The sequence below is a fragment of the Anguilla anguilla genome, chromosome 10, assembly GCF_013347855.1.
Source record: "Anguilla anguilla isolate fAngAng1 chromosome 10, fAngAng1.pri, whole genome shotgun sequence".
Lineage (NCBI taxonomy): Eukaryota > Metazoa > Chordata > Actinopteri > Anguilliformes > Anguillidae > Anguilla > Anguilla anguilla.
This window is the reverse complement of record NC_049210.1, coordinates 27,405,499-27,411,498: the sequence shown is the minus strand read 5'-3', so window position 1 is coordinate 27,411,498 and position 6,000 is coordinate 27,405,499.

Sequence of the window (6,000 nt, the reverse complement as noted above, 5' to 3'; positions counted from 1 at the left end):
GCCGGGAGTGGGACATTTTGTGGTTAATAAAACATTGCACTGGGTCCGCCAGTCTTTCTACTGGGCCACCTGCCGGCGTGACGTAGAGGCATTCTGTCGGCAATGTGACTCGTGCATGGCCCGCAAAGGTCCTGTTGGCCAAAGCAGGGCTCCACTCCAACAGTATCTTATCGGGGCTCCATTGGAACGGGTCGCTGTTGACATTTTGGGGCCGTTCCCCTGCACGCCCCGCGGTAACCGCTTCGTAATAGTCGCTATTGACTATTTCACTAATGGACAGAGGTCTATGCTGTACCTGACCAGGAGGCGGCGACGGTGTGCGTGGCGCTTATCGAGGGGATGTTCAGCAGATTTGGGGTCCCGGCAGAGTTGCACTCCAACCAGGGACGCAATTTTGAAGTGCTTTGAACAAGAGATCTTCAATTTTCAGGAGATATCCCAATCCAAAATGTTTTTTTTTCACACAGCCTGTATTGGATTACATAGTTTGGAGTGGGATTATTTAAAAACGCGTCAGTAATATTTCACCCAAATTACGCCAGGACCTACTTCAGGACCTCTTCTGCCATAATTAAGTGTCAAAAGTTTGAGACCTTTAAATTTTTTGCTGAAATTTCCATACAGTGCAGTGATATTTCATGCACACTATTTCACATGTACTAGCCTAGTTCCTATTCTCTCATACACACGTGATGCAATGTTGAGACTATTCGATTTTGAGGAGAAAACTAAATGCGTGACACTTGCGTATCTGATCTTTCCATTTTACAGCCTTAAAAAAGACGTGAGAAAAATAATAATTCACATTACCACCATTGTTCAATTTCTCTCGAGCCGTAGCTCACTGTTAGAAGCATATTATAACCTTTGCAAACACGTAAGGAGGTGATTTAAGGTGGACCGGAATTTTCGAATCGGGAGCAAACTTCAGCGTCGTTTTCGAAATACCGTCAGTAATATGGTATTCGAGAAACATTTGGGCCATCGGTACCATTTGGAGGGACGATGTCTCATAGTGATTTTTTTTAAAGTCTACGTCCCTAGTGTTGGAAAATGTGTTATCTCTCCTTTTTTCATCCCTCCATCCTTCATTATTTGTTCATATTTTAAGCCATTTCACACATATAGCCAGTATAAAACAAGCTAACAGATACAAAATACCATCAAACCATATATCATTGGAAAGCTGAGAGTCAGATCTATCCACACACTTCCAAGATTCTAAATCAACTGACCGTTGACCTCTAAATCTGTAATAGGGTACATTTGGAACTACCTTTATAATTTGCCAATCCAAAATGCACATACAAAAACCATAAAAGGAAACAAGTTTCTTAATTTATGGAAAACGCCATATACTTGGCTTGAAAATGATGCGGCCACAGCTGCAATGTACTGCACTGCGTGCAGACTTTTTCCGACCAGGGTGGACAAAAGCAGTGCTTTTTATATCGGTACAAATAGCTACCGAATTGACAGCATCAAAAGCCGCAGCTCATTACCACACCTGGCTTGTGTAGCAGCCAAGAAAAGAGCCGATAATCCAGGGACGGGGCTCATGGGCTGTGTCCCAAACCGCATACTTCCATGTTCCGAGTGCGCATAGCGAGCATGCCTCCATCTTGGAGTGCGAGTCCAAACCGAAGTTCTCCATTTGATCAAAATTTGAAGTGTGCATCCGTGCATGGTCCGACTGGGGAAAATCCCATAATTCATTTCGAGAAAAACTGTTAGAAGAACAACGACAATGGCGGATGACGGACGTGAGGTTGTTCCTCATGAGGCCTTCTACAAATGTAAGTAATTTATCAACAGTTTGTATGCTAAAATTCTTAAAAGTTTGAAAACATGTGGTACAGCACAATGGTAATATAGCCAGTTGAATAATGTGGCTAACTGGAGCTACCAATCTCCAGTTCGTTAACTAGCTATCTTGCTATCCATACAAAGGCAATAATAGTAGCGATTTAGCTAGACGGATGTGAATATTATTAAACTAATATTCATAATATTTATTACGAATTTATTCCCATGTGCTCTTACTTGCTACCTGGCTGGATATCGACCCACTTAGCTAGAATTACACTTTAAGAAAGTATTCTATATTACTATGTTTTTTTTGGTTCTACCATGTCAAAGTTTCAGCCTAAAACCGGTTAAAGTGGTACGCCTGTCATATGATACCACGAAAGACATCCCAGCACCACTCCATCATATTCAAGGGAGAATTCATAGTTAGTAAACAAGAAAACTGAAGTGAGCCTCACCCTTGTTCTTGGGTTTAGTAAACTGATTGTACAGGCAAAGATGTTATTATTGAGAAATCATTTAAAGTGCATGGAAGTAGGACAGCACATGCGATGTATATTGCGATTAACATTATTTTTAATTAATGAATTTATTTATTTATATTTCATTAACAGCACTTGAATGTATGTACATATGGATAATGTAAAATGTAGAATGACATTTGTTAAATGCCGCAATACTGAGCCCAAGATAAATTTCCCTAAGGGGACAATAAAGTATATCATATCGTATCATCACCTGGTTTTCCATATGTGACACTAGGGACAGATGATGACACAAGATCCCTTGTGCTTTGGCGGCGGAACAATGAGGCCCTCTTCACGGGCAAAAGAAATTCCGCCAAGGGAGGATGGGAGTAAGTACTTATGAAATAAATATATAATTACAATCTGATTAGATAATTTGTTTGTTTTTTCTTATATCCGGAATTGTTTCTGTTGCAGGCAGTTTATCAGTAACACAGGCCTGCAAGGGAGGGTATCGGCTGCCCAAGATAAGAAAAAATGGGAAAAAAAAGTACAAGGTATGTATCTGTAATGTGTACATATGAAGTTTGACATGGTCAGTATTTCAAAAAGAGAATCTGTTTCAATCAATTTTGTGGATATAATGTTGATCGATTATATTTTGTCATAATGTACATTTGCTTGTTTACTTTATGTAGTTAATAAAATTTGAAAGACATTTGTGGTCAGTATACCATTGCTTGTCTCTTTAGGTGCTAAAGAACCCCCCCACAGCGGTCAGCACTGAAGGGGGTGAGACCACTGCTGCATCCTGGCGGTGGTTTGCCATGATGGATGAGGCAATCGGGGGGAGGCCGTCCATTACGCCTCCTGTCCTGAGCAGTAGGAGCAGTTACTTAGGAGCAGTAGGCAGCCACAGTGTAGTGCCCGGGGACAAACTCCAGTTCTAAGGCCAGTGCCTTGGTCAAGGGCAACTGCAGGAGCGTACCTAACATGCTGTCTTCAACAAGGAATATGCCCTCCTGTGGTAAGCAACCACAACTTAGATCTCCTATCTATATTGCTCATGAAAATGACAAACTTTACTAGCCCAAAAGGCAACATTATTTGCCCCTAGTCTAGAAATTGTTCTATAATTACTGGAAACTTATTTAGTGTTTTGTGCCTCAGGTGAAACAGTAAATGAGAGCCAAGTGGATAACTGGTTAGGAATGGAGAGAGGCAGTTAACATCTGTCTTCAACTAAGTGCAATGAAGGAGCTTTGGTCAGTCCACAGACACAGGAATCATGACTGGCTCTGGTTGAGGCTGCACAAGTGAGAGGTCATGAACCAGTTCTAGAGGTTGCAAGGCATCTTGGAGAGAGGGAATTACCCAAAATACATTACCACAGGAAATGTAGGACCCTATTCACAATGAAAAGGGATGTCATGGCATTAAAACAAAAACGAGAGGACAGAGTATGTGATGAGGTTGAAGAAAGATATAAAAAAGCCTTCAAGAAGATTATTCTCTGAGATGTCAGAGTCTAGGGTGTATAAACCTGAGTGCATTTTTTGTGGAAAGGCCAAATACATGAAGCGCACAAAAAACAAAGAAAAGCTGATAAAGGCCACACACAAAAAGTGTGCTCACAAAAAGGAGGACACAAAGATTCTAGCCATTACAAGCAGAGACATAGTGGCTGCGGAGGCCCATTACCATGCAACCTGTTACAAAGACTATACTAGAGTACAGACATCCAGAGAGTGGCCTGATACTAACAGCGCTGATGATGTACACAAAACAGCTGAGAGAAAGGCAAATGAAGATATCTTACATTATATCAGAAATGATGTCATCCCAAACAAGCAAATTGTCATGATGACAACATTATCAGATAGATTGCAGCAATTCATGCAGGAAAAAGGGGTAGAAATTAAGAGAGTAGAGTAGAGTAGAGTAGAGTCAACAAAAAAACACCTCAGCAGGAGGCTGTCAACAGAGTTGGGAGACGCAATCCAGATCATCTCAGACCAGAGAGGGAAACTGGTCATCATACCGCACAGTGTGTCAGTAGAAGATGTGGTTTTAGAAAACCAAATTCTAAAGACATAACTTAACATTTTCAAGTCATCAAATGTAAAATCAAACATCAACCAGACAGCCTTACATATGCGAACTGAAATACAAAAACACTAGAAGTCAACTCCCTGGCCTTATCACCCTTCCGATGTGCAAAAAGAGTCATTTGTAATACCAGAGCATCTTCAAAGATTTTTTGTTGGGCTCTTAACAGGAGATCCTGATAACAAATGTCTCTCACAAAGGGTGGAGATGCTTATAGAGTAATTCGGTCAAGATATGATGCAGTGACATGTGGCAAACAGAAACCTCCAAAACATCTTATTCTTCCATATGCATGTAAAACCCTGACAGGCAATGCGGAACTGATTCAAACACTAAACTGGCTGGGACATGGTGTCTCTTATTCTCAACTGGAGGAAAATGACACAGCCCTGTGTCTCCAAAAGTTAGCAGCAGTTCAAAACAATCAAATGGTCCTTCCAGCTTCTATTCAACCACACATATTCACAAGTCTGGCCTGGGAAAATATTGATCGTTTGGAAGAGACCCTTACAGGCAAAGATACATCGCACAGAGTCAACGGCATTGCAGTGCATCCAAAGGTTTACGGACCACATCTACCAAAACCCACGTCTCCGACTATCTGTGAACAAAAGCAGAGATCTATCTCTGGTGAGAGACAAGAACTTCCTTTGTATGTCTCCAGTGAGAGACCCCAGCCTCTAACAACAAATGACAGCAACATACATGAGGGAAAGAGAGCAGCAGACATTGCCAGAGATAAGAACTTAATTTAGATATTTTCAAGACAATCCAAAAACAACAACAACCAAAAGGTTCCAAGCTGGACTGTTTTTAACATCAGCACAGCAGTCACAGAAGACACAATTAGCTACCTACCAACAATGAATGCACCTGCTACACAGCTTGCTACAGTATTTGAAATTCTGAGTCAGTCTGAACTAATCCGAAAACAGCTGCAATTGCAAACCCTAGTGGTTGTGATGGATCAAGCCCTCTTTGCAAAAGCAACAGAAATTGCTTGGAAACACAAGGACTGTTCCAACAACATCATCCTACACATGGGAGCCTTTCTTTCATCTGCAATGCCCTCAGTATTATAGGGAAGTGATTTCAAGACGCTGGTCTCCGAGACATCTGTATTGAAGCTGGGATTGTTGCAGAGGGATCAGTCAGTGGCGTTCTTGATGGGAAGATGTACAATCGCGCAGTCAGAGTGCATAAGTATGAGGCACTGATGGTATGGACAGAGTTTAACATCTGGGTGGATCATCAGCACAAGAGCACAGTGGTAGGGCCATGTTTTGGATGAAGTGAAAGAGATGGTTGATGATCTATGCCTGACAACATTTCACTCTGTTCTGCAGAACCAGGCATTAGAAGACCTCAGAGGGCTCTGGAATGAATTCCTACAACATCTCAGGCACAACAACAAAGAGTTATCAGCATTTGTCATATGTCATATGTCATATGTAGACATGGTGGAAAATGTCCTGCTTGGCCTTCTCCGTGCCTCCCGTGAGGGGGATTGGGAACTGTGCCTCGATGCAATCCGGTGTTTAATACCTTGGTGATTTGCATATGACAAAATGAATTATGCCAGGTATCTTCCAACCTACTATGCTAAGATGACAAC